General features: G+C 33.2%; 1 long non-coding RNA gene across 4 annotated transcripts; it reads right to left on the bottom strand.

Annotated features, from left to right (window-relative positions):
* Nucleotides 1–9180: 9180 nt before the first annotated feature.
* On the bottom strand, nt 9181–11138 carry LOC145167702 (uncharacterized). Of its 4 annotated transcripts, XR_013741365.1 has the most exons (5): nt 10932–11138; nt 10686–10860; nt 10454–10595; nt 10232–10374; nt 9181–10048 (listed from the first exon to the last, which is right to left on the bottom strand). It is a non-coding gene; the product is annotated as an uncharacterized LOC145167702 (long non-coding RNA). The 4 variants fall into 4 exon arrangements; XR_013741362.1 differs by having other exon boundaries at nt 10031–10374; XR_013741364.1 differs by having other exon boundaries at nt 10031–10374; nt 10686–10740.
* Between the last annotated feature and the right edge of the window lie 1126 nt (nt 11139–12264).

Raw genomic sequence — 12264 nt, 5'->3', positions numbered from 1 at the left:
TACTCGAATCTCATTCCAGGAGCACTCATGAATGTTGCAGCAACTTTTGCTATGACTAAACACTTTAGACATCTACAAGCCCAATTCATGACAGTCTTGATTCATACCTACTTCCAAAGTATGATTGACTGTGGAGAGTTTGAATAACCTAGTTATTTGGGAAGTCAAAACATGCAAAGTGAAACACAAGAATAATCGAATCCAATATGGTCTCAGAACTTATGAATATAAATAAAACACCTTTTATTTATCACCATATTGATTACACATTATTCATTGTATAATGTTTCGATTTATCAACCTGATACTTGAATTAAAATAATAGCTATGCCATGCTTCAAGCATGCACACTATATTTGTCTAAACAATAGTTATGCCATACTCCAAGTATGCACACTATGTTTGTCTATGATCCTTACTTTATGAAATAGATCAACTGAACATGATTCCAATGATGCTCATTTCACAATCCCAAATCCTTACCGCAAATGTAAGAATACAAGATTCTGTGCCATTTACTGAAATCTGTTAGATTCTAAACTTATATGCATTGATTCTCTTGTAATGACTATGCACAAAAGTCACAAAGACTTGGCAACAGACATTTACAAAGTATTCCAAAGGAGAGAAATTCCATGGAAACGAAGTATCAAATTCAAAGTACATTCCTTTGAACATCCTTCTTGCATTAAGTTTTCTAATCTTACACAGATTTAATGAATACCTTCCACCTATGGAAACATTTCCACATTCCCATTTTGACTATCACTTCTGAACAAGAGTTGCCTCCTTCCAGAATATGTCAATATGGTCCTTCCAAAATTAACACTTATACTTCCAATTGTCCATGAGCAACTAATCTTTGGAAAACCTCATACTGTCCTTGAAAATTGCTTAATCATTTTAGTCATATCCAGTTCAAGTTCTTTTTCCCCCTTAATGCCCTAGGCATTTGGAAAATTTAGAACAGATGAATATTACAACACATGAAATCGATCCTATATCTGAAGCATATGGGACACGATTCATGATGTCTCACATAAAGACATGATACTAGACCAGTCTTTTGCTATAATATTTCTATTTCTATTTGCCATGTTCTCATAATTCAGATTATGAAAAAGGATGTCGTAATCATAATCGAATTTTAGAACGCAAATAATGTAATCATGACCAAATTTGATTAAAATCTCACAATCTAAGCTTTTAGATTTGAAATGAAGTATAATTTCCTCTCCCTTAATTATAACAAAACAACTTTTCAAACCCTGCAAAGTACATTTTGCAAATTGAAACTTTTGTTTTCTATAATTAACATTGCTAACTTGCAACACCTAACATAATAATCATTCTCCCACTAACATGATAATTATTAGCATAACACGTATGCTCCTACTAGCTTTGACATTTATCCAGAAATTAGCTGGACTTCTAGAAATCAATACTTTATTGACTTTCTTACCAAAGTTTAGATTTCTGATACGAGTTGCTTTGATAAGATTTTATCAAAATCATACACCTTTTCTTAGATAGCTCACATGTGTGTCTAAACAATTTTTAGAACTATGAAAAGGGATGTCGTAATCATAGTCTCAATTGTTTAGACCTTTGCCATTTCTCACAAGTCCATGTTAGTGTGCTGGTTAACCACACACGCTCCACTAACGACTTTGAGAATGCAAATATCACAATTGCTATCTACTTAAAATCTATCTAGCGAAAGCGTTTCCTCACCATCATTTTCATGAATCGGAGAGAAACCTAATGATACTTAGATTTTATGGTGTATGTGTTCCTATCCATGTGAATTTGTCAAAACCATAATCACAAGACAAGGTTAGTGACAAATTCAAACTCATATGCACCAAACTTGTTCGATCTTAATTTCTTTCCACCTGGCAGCACAAGGGCCTACCATGTCTTCCAAGTTGTTATACAAGCAACCGAGAACTCATAGAACTCATATGCATAGTCGACTTTAACCGGAATGGTCATAGAAACAAGAATTATGTCAGCTCGATAGGTTATAAACCTCAAGTCGTGTGCTAGTGATAAACTACAGGTTTTATTCTTGATTAGTTCTTGAAACTTTTCAAGATCTTTAAGACTCCCACTGACCTCGACATATAAGATTCTCTTGTCAAGAACCATTCCTTGACAAAGCAAACATTCAAGAGTTAGTGTGGATTCTTACCAAGACAAACACTTCACACAATTGGCCTTAGTTGGTCTTTGTTTTATCCAAAACATCACAACTTACCAATTTCAAATGTACAAGAGTAGAAAACATTTTACTCTACATTTGACAAGTGTTATAAACCTTCTTTAAGATATGTCACTCAAGTTACAATCTTGGATTATGACTCTAAGAATTGTTTTGGAACGAAGTATGACTCATCTTCTTGATTTAACCATTTCAACAATTCATGATTCCTTTTCTTAGCCATAGGAATGCACTAAGATGTCCTTAGAGGATCAATTGTGATATGGTTTCTTAATCATTTAAGATTGTGACAACCGTCAAAATTCGAGTCGGTTCTAGATTTGACTAAACTTAGTTGCACCTATAGGCATGACACATACTAGACTTAGTAACTATAAACTAAGTTATAACCTACTAGAAACTTGGAAACAATTAGAATCAATGGATAGTATACTTAGATTTCACATTGATATGTGAATTCTACAACTACTTAACTGTAGTGAATATCCATATTCGGGTCGCTCTTTGACTCGAACACCTTTTCATGAATCATATACACACATCATGCACTTGACCTAGTGGTATAAATTAGGTCCGAGTCTCGTAGGAACTTAAGTCAAAGTTGAAAGACTAGGACTAGTATACTTGATTCCTCAATTTCGCTTGAATCTCGGAATCACTACATAGAATGCCAATAAACCGGTAAAAATAAATTACAAATATTATTTCTAACTTGAATAAGAGTTATGAAACTCTAAAATAGTTTGAAGTCTCAAAATTTAATTAATTTTGATATCCAAAGACTTACAAACTCCTCAAAACCCTAAAAAGCCCTAAAAACAAATATTTATAAACTTTAACCTTAAAAATTCTATAAAAATAATTATGAAACTTATAATATTATTTTCTAATAATTAAAATTATGAAAATGCATTCAAGGAAAATAAAATTTAAAGTATCAACATTTATTCCTAATTATCAAGTTAAATCAATAATTTTATAAAACAAATCATGACTTAATGCATTATTTATATATAAAAAAAAATGGGAAATTTTATAAAAATTGAGGGAAATTTATATAAAATAAATGGAAGAGATGGGGGGTCTCTCTCCTCATTGAAAGTTCGGATCTCTCTCCCCATATCTCTCCTCTTCCCAACACAAAATCATTTTTCTCCACTCTCACACTCCATCTACCCTCATTCTCTCTCATTTCTCTCTCACTCTCTCACACACATTTTCTCTCTTCCTCCCTCTAAGAACCACGAAATTTTCCAGCAAAAAAACCCAAGAACACTCCTCAAACTCCAAATCTTCATCATATTGTGGTGTTCTTGAAGGTAAAATCGATTTCTACTTCACTATTCCTTCAAGTTTTACTATTTCTTCTTCTCCATAAACACTTTTCTTTGAGATTATTCACATGCATGTTCATAACCATGATTTTTATACTTATGGTGATATCATTTCACCCAAAAACCAACATGCATGTGAAGATCTTTAAGCTTAGAGGCTTGATCATCAAAGTTTGTTGTTAAAAAGCTTTCAAATAGGTTCATAAAGGATTTATTCCCAAATAAATATCTAAACCTTCTTTTATGAAGAAATCCTATTTTTCCTAGAATCCACTAATAAAATGAGATGTTCTACAAATTTTCAGAAAATAATTCATTTTTCTCGAATTATTATAATTATTGCACGAAAATAGGGAAATAATTCATATAAAATACTTTCTGAGGTCTATAAATCCTAGATAAATTCGTGGATGACCCCTAAAGTTAATTATTACATCTCCGTGATTTTCATTGATTTTTGTTACTGTTTGCTATGGTTTTGAATTTTCTTTTTGTTTAATTCAAATAAATCATAAAACCACTTTAAGGAATGTGAAAAGGGTATCTAATAATTTTCTCAGCTCTTACCCTATGTTTAAGATGCTTCATAAAAATCTTGATGATTTTGCTCTTCTGTATGCTATTTTTCTTCTAATTTCCCAAGATTTAATACACTTAAATCCACAAAAATGATAAAATTGGGTTAAACAGTTTAGAAATCCGTTTTTATATTTTTCTCAGCTTAATAATGTTTAATAACAGTACTACAAAAAGTTTGGGTAATTTTGGAAATTATTTTTTATTTATCCCCATTTTATTCAAATAAATGCACAAAAATCATAAAATTGGGTTAAACAGTTTAGAAATCTATTTTTATATTTTTCCCAGCTTAAGTGTGTGTAATGGCAATATTATAAAAAGTTTGGGGAATTTTCTTAAATGATTGCTGTTTTTTATGAATTTTTATCTATTTAGAGAATTAAATATAAGAAAAATTGTTATACATGTCTATAATCCATGAAAATATATCTGGAAGTCTTTTAATGCAGTTAAAACCAAAATCTGAAGTTTGGTAATTTTTATTAACTGTTTAGTATTTTTCATATTTTTATGGTTATTCAAGAAATTAAAATGGTGAACAAAATAGCTAGACATATAAAAAATGCAACAAAAATTATCTTAGCATCTTTGACTTCAGTTGAAACTAAAACACAAAGTTTGGGAAATTTTAGAACTAAACTGATTTAGTTTTTCAATATTTAATCATTGGAACACCTCTAAAAATTTTAAATATTAGCATTTCAATAATGAGAATTTTTCCACTTAAATTGTTATATAATAATTGATTCATTGAAATTTAATTTTTACAGAAAAATGTTTGTAACTTATCAATATTAAATTTTGACACAATATTGGAATAATTCTATTGTAGTAGTAAGTATACTAGTGTTAGATTTCGATTATAGACTCACTAGTGAATATCATTATTGTAGGAAAACGATAGTGGTACGAGTGGAGTGTAGTTCAAGGCACCATTTGCATCATCACGATGTATTGTGAGTATTCACGACTCCCCCTATTTTCGGTTTTTAAATGTTTTGGGGTGGAAAAGCATGTCCTAAACTTTTTATGTTCGTTGTATTTATTTTGACTCGTATGAAACTTGGTTGCTATATTTCGCGGTTAAGTCCCTGGAATCTCTAGACACAACTCATTAACTCTTTTGAGCCTATGGTTATTATGGATAGCACTATCAGGAGGTAGACAACTCCTCACTCGCACGATTCGTTTGAGTGCATTTTACCATTTTATACACTATGTTTGCGATACACACAGTAGTCAATAGGGCACGATTCGGTCATTAGGCTTGGGTTGTAAACTCATGAATGGAAACTTGATGCACATACGAATCTTTATGCACATATCAAACTTGTATTCTCATGTTAGCAACGACACTTGTATACTTATTTTAGCAATGAAACTTGTATACTTATTTTAGCAACGAAACTTTTATGCTTATTATAGCAACGAACTTTGTTTCTCATTATAGCAACGAACTTTTATTACTGACAACTTATATACTTGTTTTAGCAATGAAATTGTTTGCTCCTTTTAACAACGAATATTATTTCGATTCTTGAAAACTCATTTTAGCAATATACTTTTATTTATGGAAACGTTTATCAAAACTTTTATTTCGATTATTGAAACCAATATTATTTTGTTTATCTGTGAGTACTCACCAATTATTTTTATAGTTGACACTCGTTTTACATGCTTTTTCAGGAATCATCGAGTAAGTGGCACTTAGGGACACATCACTGTTAGGAGCATTCGCATGTGTTGTATTTCAATTTACATTGTAATTTCTTTTAAAATTTGTTCAAACCCATTGTAAATTTGTAATGATTTTTAATACTATGGTTGGTGTTGTCTTTTAACTTTTGCTATGAAACCCTTTATACTGCCACGCCTCGTGTTTCCGCTTTAGCGGGGTGTGACAAAGATGACCATAAAACATGATACTAAAGTACTCTCCCATCTTTACAGATTTGAGAAACTTTTATCCTTCTTCCTAATTTGATTCTTCTCATTCGTTCTGCCATACACTGAAACTTTTCCAATGCTTCAGAATTATACATAAACTTGTAAGTATAACCATATTTACTAAACTTTAGTAAATCATGACGAATAGTCTTATCGATCTTCGTGGTGGACTTGACCAGTGCACAAGAAAGTACACTCGATCCCTTAGTCCTTCACTTGACTCACATATACATGTGAACAAGGAATTAGTCTTAATTTTCAAAGATGAAAATTTTCATTCATCATACAATACAACTTGCATGATTCCAAGTTTCGGTCCAATTGAAACTTGGGTGATGAGAATCTTCCTTATTTGGTAAATTTAGACACTACCACAAGTGAAAGAATCAAATTCATATTTTCAATATTGCTAGAAACATACAAACATCAATTTTTCATAAATGCCATTGCAAGGAGATATAAAATAAAACAAAAACAAAATTTTATTTATTTATAAAATGCGGAAAAACTTTTCCTTACAATGCAATTATAAGTGAAAAACTATGCTATTACATATTTCCTAGCAATCTATCATAACTCTCAAGAAATAGCTCAGAAATCCGATCTTCGAACCATGCGATAGAAATCCATATTCGCGATCAAATTCAGCGTACTCTTCTTTTAAGCTTCCTTCCCTTTGCTTGATCCTGCCAAACATCAAAATGCAACCTAGTCACATCATGTATTAAGAATCAATAATTAGAACCTTAACAGAGTTAGATAGTAGACTTACCTGAAGTAGAACCATACATTCTGATTAAACTTCCTAGGTAGTGTGGGCAGCTTCGATTCCAATGTCCATGTCTTTGGCAATATAAACACACAGGCTCACATGGAGCAGTCTCAGATTTGGCCTTTCTCTTATGATCAAAACTTTTGACCATGCCCAATTCATTTCCTTTAGGAGAAGGAATCTTTTCTGGGATGTCCATGTCAACTTGGGATGTAGACCTTGCAATCAGATTTGCTTGACCATTGTGCCAAATCATTGCTGATTCGACAGCAATTAGCAAATAGGTAAGATCAAATAGGGTCATGTCGTGATCTGTCACATAGTAGTCTTTGACGAACTCACTATATGACTCGGGAAGTGACTGAAGGACCCAGTCAATAGCCAACTTCCTTGGGAAGACGACACCCAACATCCTTAGCCTGTCAATATACAGCTTCATGTCCAAGACATGAGCACATATAGGCTTTCCATCTTTGTGTTTACTATCCAATAGAGATTGAGTGATCCTGAACTTTTCAAGTCTTCGAGCTTGTGGGTCAGGGAAAATTATTGGAGGAGGTGGAGGAAGAGAAGTATGATTTCCATGATCCAATCGCGGGACATCATCTTCATTAGGAAAGCTTGTTCCAAGGGATTTGGGAAGACGATAGTTGTCTGAACCAGACATCTACAATGGGAGAAAATTGAAGTTAGTTGATTTAAGTCCTTAATAGCACACCCAATATGAAATATTAAGGCTAGGACCCAACACAATATTTTATAACTTGGAAGAGGGATGCCGTAATCCAAGCTACAAAATATTTGAAGGTAGGCGAATGACGATTCACCAATTTCCACCATGAAAAACGAAATAGGTATTAGGTTTTTATTGGATTGAAACTCTTAGATCTTTTGAGATTCATTGAACTTTTCAATGGCATGTTTAAATCTCGATTGTGCCCTCTCAAGTTTGTGACTGGGATGCCGAGGATCACAAACAAGGTGTGAATAACCATGCAAATTAACTTGATACCCTTAATTGTATCATCTAATCGATGTGTCGGTTACCCACACGTGCTCCACCGATTTATGATAAATATTACCCTTTGCCACTCTTACTAGTCTATGTTAGTGTGCCGGTTACCCACACACGCTCCACCAACGACTTGGTAAGGTACAAAGTGTAATTTCATGGGTTAGCACCAATTTCACATTTTCCTAAAGTAACTAAGATTGGGAATTTATAAAAGGTTTAGTTACTTTATATTTATCATTATACTTTTAATGAGAATTATAGTCCTTGTCCTACCCGTTCGGCTAACGACCCTCCACCAGTCAAGGAAGCGGTGGGTGAGAGTGGACACCCATTAAAATGTCATTTTATAGGCAGTAACCTTATACCCCCTTATAGACCGACTTCGTGAATGAGGCCTACTAACGGTAAGATTGAGTTAGGGGGATTATCCAGCAAGAAGCAAGGAGAAACTGTTGGATCTAGTGCTATTCCGTCCAGAGCTTCTATGGAAGGTAAAAAGCCTACACCTTTCTCATCTTATTGGTTAGATCTCATGATTATGGAAGTTAGGGCTTTTATCACCTTTTATTGGGACTTTGAGTGCATTAAGCTTATCAGGAGGTCTAGACTTCAGATCTGGACCTTGTGAGGTCCATAGAGTCCAAAGGTCCCAGCTTTATCCAGCCATAAAAGACTTCTTGTGCTTAAACACCTTAGTTAGAGCTTGTAGTGGCATTATGAAGCAAATATGTCATGCATGCACGTAAAGATCGAAGCTTTATGTGACATTCGAACCTTAGGAGTCTAGATCTAGAGTTTGGAGTAGCAGATTTGCCTTAAAACGTCTGAATGAGAAGTTGACTTAAGGGACTCGATGAGTCGATGAGCTGACTCAACGAGTCGGCTAGGGTTTTCCCCGATGAGTCTGGATATGGGTAACTCGGCGAGTCGACGAGACGACTCGACGAGTTAAGTTGGGTTTTCGCGATGTTCTGAGGAAATATGGGGACTCGACGAGTCACATAGGTGCACTCGGCGAGTCAGGTCAACATGGACAGTTGACTCGAGTGTTGACTTTTGTTGACTTTAGGGTTTGGTCAAGGTAGGACTTATGGAGACCATGGAAGGGTAAAATGGTCTTTTACCCATCCTAGGAGCTAAGGAGGGACTATCATGAGTTTATTTGGAATTGTGATCTTTAAGTGTTAATTAGAGATGTTTGTTACATGTAGGCGGGGGTTAGACTGTTTAAGGGGTATTCAGTTTTCTTGCTTGCTTACGAGGTGAGTCTTTTCACTATACTTACCATGAGTGGTATCTTTGTGCGACCGGAGGGTCCTATGTGCTTACTTGAGTTATGTGATATTATGCATTTTGTCTGTGTGATATATATGCTATATTCTGTGGCTACTGAGATAGGACCGGAGGGTCCAAACCGAGTTGTGGGACCGGAGGGTCTTCACTGAGATACTGAACTGGAGGGTCCAACCGAGCTGTGAGACCGGAGGGTTCTCACTAAGACACATGACCGGAGGGTCCACAACAAGACACATGAGACCGGAGGGTCCATGCCGATTTATAGCCATGAGAGGCTTATTATTTGTGTATGTGGTAGTTTGGGGAACCCACTTAGCTTCGTGCTTACCGTGTTATGTGTGAGGTGTTTCAGGTACCTCTCAGGACCGCGGGAAGGCGTCGACATGATTGTACACACTTGTTCGAGACTATATTGAGGATTATGGGATTTTACTTTATTATGGTTTTATGTTGACATTTTGAGATACATGTGGTTTTATGAAATACAATATATGAGTTTATTGTGTTTTTAAAATGAAAAATTTGGTTTGAAAATTTACGGTGTTACACACCATTTTTTCTTTCCCAACTCTAATAGAAGTTATTCAGCCCCAAAACTGAATAAACTTACCATCTCTTTTAAACACTAGTGGAACCCACAAGCCTCGGATAAGAAACAACTTTGCTCTCATTCCCATTCTCATTATCTTTTTTCTCAGTGATTCCATTCCAACATTCTCCAATGCTTTTTGCAACTCCTGAATCTGATCCAATGCTTTAACCAACTCATCAGCACTCTGCAACTCCAGATGGACAATTTTTGTCAATGCATCGCCCACCTGTCAAAAGCTCAAGGAGTACCACACCAAAACAATATGTATCGCTTCTTGCTGTGAAATGACCTTTATAGAGATATCACACAAGATTAAGTCAATACAAAACACTAAATAACCATTTTACGCTTACATTCCAAAAGACAAATGAAGGAAGAAGGGTAAAAAGGTAAATTACCCATTCAGTCACTTTACCCATACATTACTTAATGACGAAAAGAAAAAGAAAAAAACCATTAATTTGAGACATACAGAGTCAATCAATATATTTGAGGACTTGAAATCACGATATATCAGTTTTGCTGCAGGACTATGTAAGTATGCAAGTCGCTTTGCAACAGAAAGAGCTATTTTTATTCAAAGGTTCCATGAAAGAGGCTGAAAATAAGAACTTCCTGTAATAATTAATAAATACAAATTTAGATCAATTTTATATCTAGCATTTACTAAGTGAGGAAAATTACAAGAACTCACTCCTGAAAAGATGGTTTTCCAAGCTGCCACGTGGCATGAAATCACAAACTAACGTTATGTGGTCATCTTCCAAACAATGACCGATTAATTTTACAAGATTTTGATGATTAAGCTGCTCTAAATAATTGATTTCTTCCCGCACCTTGCAGAAACATTACAGAAAACCAGTTTATTAAAAATTATAATTAATTTATTAACTAAAACTTGTTCTTATTCATAGTTTCATACTTACCAACCATTCTTGTTGACCTTGAATGCCTTCATGGTTTAACCTTTTGCTTCAACGACTGTAATAGTACCACGTTTGGCAATTGTAAGTGATTGTTCATTGATAAGAATCTATGCTTTTTAAGCCATATTGACACAGAAGTTCACTAAGGCATTTAATCGAACACCTGGTGGGTGGGCTGCATAATTCAAATATGAAAAATTTGAAGTGCAAAGTTAAACATTTTGCTTGAATTAAAAAAGGAATAACCTAAAATCAAGAAGTGAAGTCGGTTGTCGCTTAGCCACCTTGCTGCGACGGACTGGATGCTGTGGGGCTGCCTGCCTCGTCTCGTTGGGCCGTTCTAAATCTGCATCGTCGGCGTAAATGTCAGCGACGGCTACCGCCGGAAGAGACAAAGATGTGTGAACATGAAATGAAGATATCTTTGGGTTCGATGATATTAGCCAATTAAGTAAATTGTTTTTAAATTAAAAAAGTAATTGGATGATTAAAAACGACGTAGCTTTAACTAATCCTATATACGTTTAAGGTATATATATATATATATATATATATATATATATATATATATATATATATATATATATATATATATATATATATATATAGGTTTAGGTTCTATGAAAAACAAAAACCCTAAACAAAACCCTAAAAAACATAAAAATACATAAAAAAAATACTTAGAGATCACAAAATTTATTTTATAAAAAATCGTAGCTTTTTATTAAAATCCGCTGAAAAAAAAATAAAAAATCAATTTTATTATTATTATTATTATTATTATTATTATTTTTTATAAAAAAAAAGTTTTTTTTTCAAATTTTTTTTCAACGAATTTCTTTAAAAACCTGCGATTTTTTCATAAAAAATGTCAAAAAAAAGTTTTGTGATCTATAGGTATTTTTTTATGCATTTTTATGATTTTTAGGGTTTTTTTAGGGTTTTTTTTTTTTTTCAAATAACCCTTCCCTATATATATATATATATATATATATATATATATATATATATATATATATATATATATATATATATATAGTCTTTTAACCAATTCTTATATGAAAAACTCTATATTCATCAGTGTTGTAAAAATCGGTCTAGGCGGCCGATTAATCGCTAGGCGGTCTTCAACCGAATATGATTAAGGCTAATCGGTCGGTTTAATCGCTTTTGGTCAAAGGGGGTCAAAATCGGAGCTAGACGGTTCTAATCGGTCCTAGGCGGCCTAATCGGCCAAATTTTCAAATTTTTAAATATTAAACCAAAATTTTCAAAATTTGAAAGGTTCATAGTATTTCAATGTTCAACTAATATATAAAAAAATTAAATTTTAAAGTTTTTCTCCAAAATTTTTAAAATTTCTATGTTTTCAAATGTACAAATAGCCAAATTTACTTCTTTTCTTAAGATATATTTAAATTTGAATAAATTTTTATATTAATTGGATGATAAATTGTTGTGCTTATTAAACTTATTATTAAACTTTTATGCTTATTTATTTATATTCTTACGATTAAATTTAGATTTATAAATTTTTTAATAACTTTCTTAATAATTAATGGTCCCCGATTAATCCCCG

The sequence above is a fragment of the Lactuca virosa genome, chromosome 3, assembly GCF_052849685.1.
Source record: "Lactuca virosa cultivar CGN04683 chromosome 3, Lactuca_virosa_CGN04683_v6, whole genome shotgun sequence".
NCBI lineage: Eukaryota > Viridiplantae > Streptophyta > Magnoliopsida > Asterales > Asteraceae > Lactuca > Lactuca virosa.
Note: the sequence above shows the minus strand (reverse complement) of the source record. Positions and strands in the feature narration are given on the sequence as shown.